Genomic DNA, 10,745 nt, shown 5'->3' on the forward strand with positions numbered 1-10,745 from the left:
TTCTTTTCATCATTTATCTTGCCTGAGATTTCGACCAATACAGGATTTCAGGCAGCAATTATTGATTTTTCAATACTTATAGAAAATGACACATGTTCTGCCAAATGTGATATTTAGGAAGTGAGGTGAGTTCTATAAATCCAGAGAATTGGTGATTGCGCTGCGAAGGCAATTTGTAAAATATGTTAAAGCTGATTAATAAGAAATAGAAATGTCAATGCGTAGTTAAAGTGAAACAATAAGGGGGCTCTTAGAATTGAACAGAGTTATGCCTTCTCTTGATTATGCCAGGATGGATTCAGAACATAGAATCCTGGATCAACCTGTGATCCTGTGAAAGTCTGCTTGTGGTCTAACGAAGTCTTTCCTGGGAACACATTGAAGATGCCAAATGAGGGCTAGTTATAGGCTTTCTGTTTGTCCTCTTGGCTCTATTTTTCGGTGCGAGAATAAAAAACATATTGTGATGAGACAATGATTGTTTGGGAAATGTGGACCGGTTTACATAGAGTCAAGGCAAAAGATGGGGACCCTAAATCTTTTTCCTAAGATGAAAAATCACTGAGACCTTTTGGCTAGGCCAGAGCATCATTGGTGGTGGTTACCACTGAGTTTGCTTTAGTCCTGAACAGAATGCCTGGTCTTGCCCCATCTTTATCTTTGGGTACATTGTGGTGATTTTTGTGCCAAACCATCTTATTAAGGATTTTCCTGGGCTTTATTGTTGTTTGTTTGTTTTCTTGACTCTTTATCAAACATAATGTTGTTTTCTAATAGTGATGCAATATAAAACTCACAAGCTACCAAAGCAAACGTGATCCATGAGACTTCTGTCATAAAATCTCTAGCCTGTGGGAAGGCTAAGGGGAGAGAAACTCTGTATCTTTGAGAAAGTTCATGTCTCAGCCTCTTTCTGATCTCTGTCCACCTTCCTTACGGAAATTTTGCGCCCAGGGGACACGGGAAGGGAAACGTGTTCAACAGTTTTGATTCTGGAAGAAGGGTCTAACTTGGGTGGACTTCAGACTGAATATCATATGACAATTTTCCTTGCCCTGTGATGAACATTTGTTTTCTTGGCTTGGAGGTGTTTTCGTATGAGTGACAGTAAGCGGAGTGGGGAGTGGGTCCTTCGCTGCATTGCTTCAGATGAGGGGACCAGTCCAGAGCTCCAACTGCTTTGACAGTTGTGGACCCTGTCAGCCAGCAGGGGGACTTCCGAGCTGTGGCTCTTGTATTGAGGAAAGGTAAACTGACTTATGTGCTGGGATATGTGTTGTGGTTTTTGTTATAATGTGCTATCAAATCGGTTCTACCACACAGTGACCCTGTGTACAACAGAGCAAAACACTGCCCCCTCCTCACAACTTTTCTGATGTGTGAACCCATTGCGACAGCCACTGCCGGAGTCCATTCATCCCATTCAGGGCCTCCCTCCTCTTCACTACCCATCCACTCTACCAAGCCCGATGTCTTTTTCCAGGGACTGGTCCCTCCTGACAACATGTTCTTGGAAGAAAACAAACAAACAAACAAACAAACAAAAACACAAATAAGAGAAAAGGCAAACTCACCGACATCGAGTTGATTCTAACTCCTTGACAGAAGAGAAAGAACTACCTGTAGCTTTCTGAGACCATGGCTCTTTATGGGAGTAGAAAGCATTTATCTTTTTCTCATGGAGAGGCTGGTGGTGGTCTTGAACTGCTGGCCACGTGGTTTCCAGCCCAATTCATAAGCCACTATACAATCAAGGGTCTTCTCAGAAAAAAGGCCTGATGATTTACTTCTGAGAGGTCACAGTCGTGAAAACTAGATGGACTCTTCATTGCAATCAGGTGAACAAGACCAAAAGGTCGACATTTGCCCCCCAAAATAAAGCTCAGATTGCAGGAATCAGGGCAAATGGAGTTAGGGAACCCAAGTGGGATGTAGGAAGGGTACTGTTCCCTTGAGGGTGTTGAAATCAATGTCAAAACGCAAAGTTGTCATAGCCACCCGATAGGACAGAGAAGGACTCTCCCTGTGGGCTTTTGAGACTGTAAATCATTACCGGAGTAGAAAGACTCATCTTTTTTCCTGAGGAGCAGCTGGTGGTTTTGAACTGCCGATTCTGTGGTTAGCAGTCGAAGGCTCACCCTACAACACTACTGGAGCTCCACTTAACAGGTTTCCTGTGAGTCAGAATTAACTTGAAGGCAGTGAATTGCTTTAAAAAAATAATTAGTGGATTAATTTTTGGCATACATTGTTGAATGAAAACTAATTTTCCCTGTAAACTTTCACCCAAGCTACAAAATTGAATAAAACAAAGGGGAAGAGAAGAAGGAAGGAACTTCTTGACCTTTTCAGTTTTAACCACTAGCCTTTCTTTTCAGCTACCGATCTGCTCTGTTCTTTCAAGGCATTCCCTGGGGACTCTTCACTCACTGTATGCTCATTTGGTCCAAGTTACACATGTGCAGGGAGTTGTCTTTTGCTCAGAGGTATAATATGTCCTCCTTTATGTTGGATGAGACTGTATTTGGAGTTCTTATTCATCACATATGTAAACATGTGGCAAATTGTCTTATCTACATCACGGGGTGGTGGTGAGAGCTGAATCCACTAATCCCTGTCAAGTTCTTGAAATAGCACCCAGCACATAGTAAATAGTTGCTACTGCTTTTATTGGGCTGCAAAATATGAACAAGAAATTATTCTGGCCCTCAAGCTCCCAGTTTAATGTGAATAAATATTATTATCCAGGACAATACATAAAACTGTACACTTCTAGGAGTGATGTATTACTATAATGTATGCTATGGCAGTCTTTCCTCTGGTCCAAGTGTATGAGCTCAGATTCTGCGGTTTACTAATTCAGGCATCGAGGTAATTGACCAACCTTCAGGCCCTTATGCAGCCAAGTGGATAGTAGCATAACCCTGCAGTGGAGATGGCGCATATAGGTGGTTCTTATTCCTTCAGGGATTCTGCAAAGGAGGTAAGAAGTGGACCTTTGTCTAATGCAATCCACCCGCCTATACCAAGGAGTCTTTGCCAGCAAGTTTAAAATCTGCGAGTCTATCTCCTCACCCAAAGAAAATGGGTTAGTGTTAAAAGGCCAAGTTCATCCCAACACTCTCCATCGAGACAGGTGAATGCAGGAGGCTTTAAAATGAAAATCGATTGTAGGCTGGATTATATCCCGTTTCCTCAGTTTATGTTTAAGTCCCAACCCCCATTACCTGTGAACACGACCTTGTTTAAAAATAGGGTCCTTGAAGGATACAGCATCTACATTAGCCTGGGATTACCCTGAAATCAAATGGGTCCAAATGTCACATGATTGGTGTCCTTATAAAAGAGAAGAAGAGACAGAAACAGACGCAGAGGGAAGATGGCACGTGACGGTGCATTTATAGACCAAGACATGCCTGGGGCCAGCAGAAGTTGAGAGAGACAGCAGGATCTTCCAATATGCCTATTGTAGAGAATGTAACCCTAGTATCACTTTCAATTCATACGTTTAGCCTCTGGAAATATGAGAAAATAGATTTCTGTTAAAATAATCCAATTTGTGGTTATTTGTCAAAGCAGCCCTAGGAAATGAATACACTGCCTCGCAGACCCTTTCCCAGAGTTCTACTTTTTTTTTTTAGAGCTTCAGCATCCAATTAATTACCTGTATTCACCAGCGAATTACTTAATGACTTCCTCTCCATCTCCCTGAATGATGTAAGCTTCCTTTTGTCACATGGAAGTCAGAGGTGGTGGTCAGCATGGATGTAAGCTCAGGTGGTCACTCGGTGAGTGACATCTGATTGAGCTGTCACAAGGGCATGTGTTTGTGGGGATGGGGATGGGGGGGCAGCCTCAGGCTCCAAAAGGGATAGGCGACAAAAGGGAGTAAGCCCTTTTTTTGGCTTTTTTTTCTGTAGGAAGCTGGAGCTCTGGCAAAGTGGTTAATGTGCTTGGCTGCTAAACTAAAAAAAAAAAAGTCAGTAATTCAAGCCCACCAGGTGTCTAGGGAGCAAGATGTGACTGTTGGTTTCTATGTAGATTCAACCTACAGAACCCTATTGGGCAATTCAACCCTGAGCTATAGAGTGACTATCAGTTATCACTGCCTAGATGGCTGGGCCTCTGGTTTGTATCCCAGTATGGAATTGGAATAAACAGGTCCCCAGCTAAGTGGCTCCTCTGGCTTCTAGAGGGACATGACCTGCTTTCAAGCACACAGGGGTCTCTGCCTCAGTGGAGGATGCTACTGAAGCCCCATTACTTCCCCAGGCTGCCCACCTAAACTCACCAGAAGGAGAAAACCAGCATAGACAGGGCTCTCTCTAGCTTACCCCTCTTCCTCCCGCTCCCCCGCAGTGGGAAATCTCAGGACTCTGGCTCCTCACACATGAAGGAGGGAATAAAAGCAGAAGTGTAAATGCAAGAGGGGTGGGAAGGAAAACCAACTTCCTGTTAAAGGCATCTTTCTTCCCGAGACCTGCTTGGAGGTCTTTTCTTTGCCAGATTGTTACAGGCATATGCTAGCATTTTATGGCAATAAATTCCCACTTTTACCATCGCTTCTTTTGTCTTCTTTCATTTCAGGAAAAAGTGATCATTCTACCTGTATCCCTACTAAGTCCACCAGCTCATCTTAGTGTCCGGCTCAGGATCACTCAGGATCCTTTATGATATTACCTGAACCTCCTCCATTCCCATCTCTGGAGTTCTAGATCCATATTTCAGGATAGCATTTCTTCTTTCATATAATAGCATATTAATTAATATCCATTTTGTTCCAGTTCTTGAGTCAAGGACTGTGTCCGTTAGATTTCAGGTCAACTTGCACTTTTGTGAAAGGTGGCGTCCAATTTCTCAATGAGATGGTCGTCTGGTGATGCTTCTTGGGAATGTGGCCATTTTCATGGGAAAGGCACTGGAAAATCCCCTCGGCTTTTGTCTTCCTCCTCACCGGGACGCTGTGTCTGCCTCCAGGGGGCACTCCATGTGGCCTGACCTGGACAGCTGCTGGCACCTTGTCATGTTTCCATGGAGCTTAGATTCACGTGACTTTGCATCTGTTGGCCTATGATCGCGTCCAGCTTCCCACTTCACCCTTCTGCATCCTTGGCCTATGGCTTCATGAGTCTGAAGAAGGGCCTGGCTGGCATCAGACCCATCAGACCCATGGAGCAAAGTTTGTCTATCTATCTATCTATCTATCTATCTATCTATCTATCTATCTATCTATCTATCTATCTACCTACCTACCTACCTACCTACCTATCTATCTATCTATCTATCTATCTATCTATCATCTATCTATCTTTGTTTTCTGCTGTTATAACAAATAACCACACACATACTGGCAGAAAATAATGCAAATCTTACGGTCTGGGGTCAGATAGTCAAAATCAGTTTCTAGGCTAAAATCAGGGTGTCTGCTGGCCTATGTTCCTTCTGGAAACTAATTTAGGCGGTCTGTTTCTCTGCCTCATTCTAGGGTCGTCTAGAATCATCTGCAGTCTTTGACTCCAGGCCCTTCCTTTGTCTTCAAAGTAGACAGCAAAGCATCTGTTCTCCTCTTTGACCCTTGTTTCTGTGTCCTTACGCGTTTTCTCCTTGACTCTAGTCCCATGCTGGTCCTCGGTAATACAGACCCTGTGATCACCTTCAGTCCGCCCAGATCATCCAGGATAATCTCTCCTCAGAAATTTAACTTAAACATATCCCCAAAGTATGTTTTACCACGAAGGATAACATAGTCTAGAAATTAGGATATGCGTATCTTTAAGAGGCCATTATAAAGTCTATGACCTAGCCCTTGACTTTAAAGTGACCCCAAATAGGGGCACTACAAAGTTGATAGGCAATTGAAGTACAGAGGGATGTGTTTTTTGCTTGGAGAAGTACTGCACAAAGGAGAGAGTTATAATCTCCTCTGAAATTAAGACTAGCTTCTCACAGTTATTTTCCAAAGAGGTGTGGATTCATAGGATATGGCTACTTGAAGAGAAGTAGGCATAGAAACCATTTGCCAAGACTTGGCCTGAGAGGGGCATTTTGTAGAAGGTTAAATTTACTTCTCTCTACACATACATTTTGTTTTACCTCATTGCCTTTGCTTCTTCCTGTCTGAGAGGCTTCTTTTGTTACCCTACCTGCCCTTCAGTGCTTTTAAAGAAATCTTGACCATACTCCTCAACTGGCATGATCACTCTTTCTAAAGAATTCCCATCACAATTTATCTAGTCTCCTCTTACATTTGTTTTATTTTAACTTAAGGAGTAGAAGGCCTGAAAGACTAATTAAAAGTATTTTCTGAGCATACTATATATTCCCTTGTGAACCAGAGATCAGAATCAGTATGAGACTTTGTACCCAGCCCCTGGGCAAACTGAATAGCCCAGCATGAGGAACATAGCAGACCATCATACTAATTAAAGTGAACAACGGTATGTCTAAGTTCAATCATATATCTCTAGCTCCTGCCAGGCTGGACATACTTGTAAAACCTGGGGTTTATTGAGAAGGTTTTTAATTTTCTTTTTAATGATGAGCTGAAGATACAGGGAAGATATCTTCAGTCACAATATCCATCTATTCAATTAGTGACCACTGTAATGGATTTATAGAGAAAAATAATACCCTTTATTGATAATAATTAATTGTAGCAAAGGTTACTGCAATATCAGTATAAGGAGGTATTTGTAATCCATGCGAATTTAATTTTTGTATATGGAGATCAAAAGGATAGATAGTAAGTGGATGAGTAGAAGAGAGCAAGTTCATTGTTATGATTCATTATTGTACAACTATTACTGTGATTAAAAATTAAATCTCAAGTAAGCCCCATTGAGAAGATCTTGCATGAAAAGATTTTGGAATCTCAATTAAGTACAGCATGAGATAATTCCTACCTATGTGAAGTCATACTTTCATGTCTTAGAGAACAAATGTATGTCTGTTATAGTCTTGTAAAATTTTTTGAGCAAAATATGTCAAATTTTATAAAATAAAATTCAAATCCCCAAATGAAGCAGATATTGATCCAGTTATAAGAAGTAGGGAAGTTATTTAAATTAAATCATTCTTTTTACTTCTTCTTTTCAGCTTTTTAGTTTTCAGTGAGTACAAATGCCATGATTCTTAGTTTCTTATGTGTGTTGCTAGTATGACCTTTCAGGAAAATTACTGGCTGGGACCTTCAAACCACCCCCCTTCTTCTCTTAGAGAGTCCTCAGCCCATCTTATAGCACTCTCTTTTAGGTCTTCCCATCCCTCCCTCTGAGGAACCAGACAAGCCCCTAGGCCACTTTATCTTCTGAGGAGACTCTTGACCATTCTTCATTCAGCTTACAATTTGGTGTTTATTGTTTTATCGGTGGTCCGGTCAGGATAGGCAAGTATTCCGGCCTATCACTCCTTTACTCCATTAGACAGAATCCACCATGATTGACTTCTCCTTTTAGCTCAAACCTTCCAGATATTTCTGACATTTGAATAACTGAAATTGATGCTAAACACAAGCCCTGCCTTAGAAAAGGAAAAATGAACTTTTGGTACCTCTGGTTAGCCACTTTATGCCTCCTTTTTGGGATCACAAATATTCTCAGAAAATGGCATGTCCACAGTCAATCTCTGCTATCCTCCTCAAAATCGGTTCCGTACCACCGTTCCATACTTAGTGGATGGCACCAAACTCTATCTATGGGATGCATCATCCCTCTCCTCCTTTCTCTCCACATCTAATCTAGGACCAGGTCTAATAGATCAGGAATTTATCACTTTGTGTCCACCTTGACTTCTACAACCCCAGCTGACTATCAGCTCTGAGTGTTTTCATTGGTGAAAACCATGCCATTTCCCTTCCTTTAGTGTTTTGATAGCTTCCTAATGCCCACCTCCAACTTCATTTAGTCCACTTCCCATTGATATTATGATTCAGCCATAGTGCCTTTTAAAATATGTAACTATGGTCATGCAAGCTATGTACATCGCATCAATTCTTACTCATAGGGACCCTATTAAGTGTCCTCCTAAAAATTATTGAGTGGATTTCCATTGGTCCAGAATCATCAAAGAAGGTGTTATACCATTCACGCTGCGCTGCATAGTCTGGTGACTTTATGTCCTACAGGGTTCAGTGTTTTCACTCTGTCCATCACTACCTCCTGGCTTTGGTGACACAGTTTTCAGTCCTTCCTATTGCTTTCCCTCCTGGCCACTCACCAGAGGATATTACATTTGCTACCATTTCTGCAAGCACCACACGTTTGGCTTCTTTTTACTGAATGTGAGACTTCTTCTTCTTCCATATTTATCACTCAGAGAATTCTCTCAAGTTTCCAAGTGGGTCACATCTTGCTCTAAAAACTGGCAGAACACAGTAAACTTGTTGAATTAAATACTTGCCTACCGTGAACACGGGCATGAAGGCCCATATCTCACCCTTCTGACTTCCTATTGACATGGGGCAGAGATAAGACACGGTTTCTTTACATTCTTTACCTGTTCTGATACCAGGCACTTCTCCGACACCATGGCACAGTACTTCTGCGCCGAGTTCGCTAATTTGTTGCCATGGCCACACAGAACTTACGGACTATACTCACAATTAAGGGGATTTATTAGGAAAGTTAATAGGTCACAACAAGTCCGTAGCAGTAAGGTTTGTAAACAGTAAGGTTGCAGTCATTAGTCCACAGCAACAGTTCTCCTCCGACAGTACCCAAGTCTCTTTCTGAACCTCAGCCTCTCTTACCTGCTGCTTCTGTGACCAGGAATCCCCTGCTGCTTTGCCTCATCTTCTTCTGCTGCTCTTCTGCTCTGACTCACGGCCTTTCATATTGGCCTGGATCTGCCTCCTGGTCTCCAGACTGGTCTCTGCCTCTGGCCTCAGCCTCAGCCCCTTCAGACAGGACCGTATTCCTCTGGTAGGTAGCTTTCTTCTGAGGGGGTCCCAGGGTTTCTCTCTACTTCTGAAACAGCTTTCATGCACAGAGATGCGGCTTTGGTGGTGGCGGGTGTTTGTCTTTCAGCAGACCATATCCCCAATGGAAGCAAAGGGTGGAGCTTTAAAGCATATCCTCTATACAGTGGAGACTAAGGATGCATTTTACCTTAATTCTGTAACAGAAAACAAACAAGCAAGCAAACAAACAAAACCCAAACTTCCTGTTATTGAGTCAACGCTGACTTTTAGCAACCCTATAGGACAGGGTAGAACTGCCTCTGTGAGTTTCCAAGAATACAACCCTTTATAGGAGTAGAAAGACTCATCTTTTTCCTGTGGAGCAGCTGGTGAATTTGAACTGCTGACCTTGCACTAAGCAGCACGACTAATACCCATTCTGCCACTGAACTCTCTCCAGAGTGGGATTATAACCAAATGCATGTTGTTATTGTTGTTAGGGGCCATTGACTCAATTGACTCAATTCTAACTCCTGCAAACCCCTGTGTGACAGAATGAAACATTGCCTGGTCCTGCACCATGGTCACCATTGTCATGTGTGAACCATTGTTTCGGTCACTCTGTCAATCCATCTTTTCCAGGGTCTTCCTCATTTTCACTGCCCCTCTACTTTGCCAAGAAAAAGTCTTAGTGGTACTTTTCGGGGGCTGGTCTCTCCTTATAACATGCCCAAAATATGTGAGACACATCTGTGCCATCTTCACCGCTAAAGAGAATTTCGGCTGTTCTTTTTCCAAGATACATTTGTTTACTCTTTGGGTAGTCCGTGGCACTTGCAAGATTCCTGACCAGCACCATTTGTCAAATGCATCAATTTTTCTTCTGCCTTCCTCATGTCATGTCTTTAATTCATGCATATGAGGTGTTTGAAAACTCCAGGTGCACTTTAGTCCTGAAAGTATTGTCTGCTTTTCAATGTTAAAGGGATTTTGTGTAGTGCATTTATCCGATGCAACGCATCATTTGATCCCTTGACTGCTGCTTCCATGAGCTTTGATTGTGGAACTAAGATAAACAAACTCCTTGACAACTTCATGTTGTTACCTGTTGCTCTCTTCTCATTAAGTTGTCATCCGTCTGGAAGGCTGCCATCCTGGATATGTCTTAGCCAGTGCTTGAAGTCCTTCTCCCGTTCATGGAGCAAGGTCAGCAGTATATCTCAGGTTGTGAATAAGCCTTCCTCCAATCCTTCTTCATATACTCCAGCTTCTCTGTTTATTTGCTCTGCATACAATTTGAATAAGTATGGTGAGGACACACCACAGAGGCACACATTTCCTGATTTTAAACCATGCAGTCCAGTATCCCTTGTTCTATTTGCACAACTGCCTTTTAATTCATGTCGAGGTTCCTAATGGGCACAATTGTTCTGAAATTCCCATTCCTCTCATGACTGCCAACAGCTTGTTATGGCCCACACAGTCGAATGCTTTTGCATAGTAAATAAAACACAAGTAAACATCTTTTTGGTATTCTGTTAGGTATAGAGACTAGAGCTTACAATTTATCACAGGAAGGATCATGGCAAATGGGATTATAGATAGAAGGGCCATACTAAGCCATTGATTACATCTTACCTAAATCTTTATTTTTTTCCATGTACATTTCCAGTATTATATTTTAAGTTCCATGAGATTAAGACCATATTTCATTATTTTTCCCCAGAACCTGGCATCGATAAGTACTTAGTAGATATGTGTTTAGTGAGTAAATTAAAATCTTACTCATGCTCCACTACCATGGATTTCAATCTAGAATATAATGTGATTCACTCATGAAATTGGTGAG

This window comes from Tenrec ecaudatus, chromosome 4 (assembly GCF_050624435.1).
Source record: "Tenrec ecaudatus isolate mTenEca1 chromosome 4, mTenEca1.hap1, whole genome shotgun sequence".
NCBI lineage: Eukaryota > Metazoa > Chordata > Mammalia > Afrosoricida > Tenrecidae > Tenrec > Tenrec ecaudatus.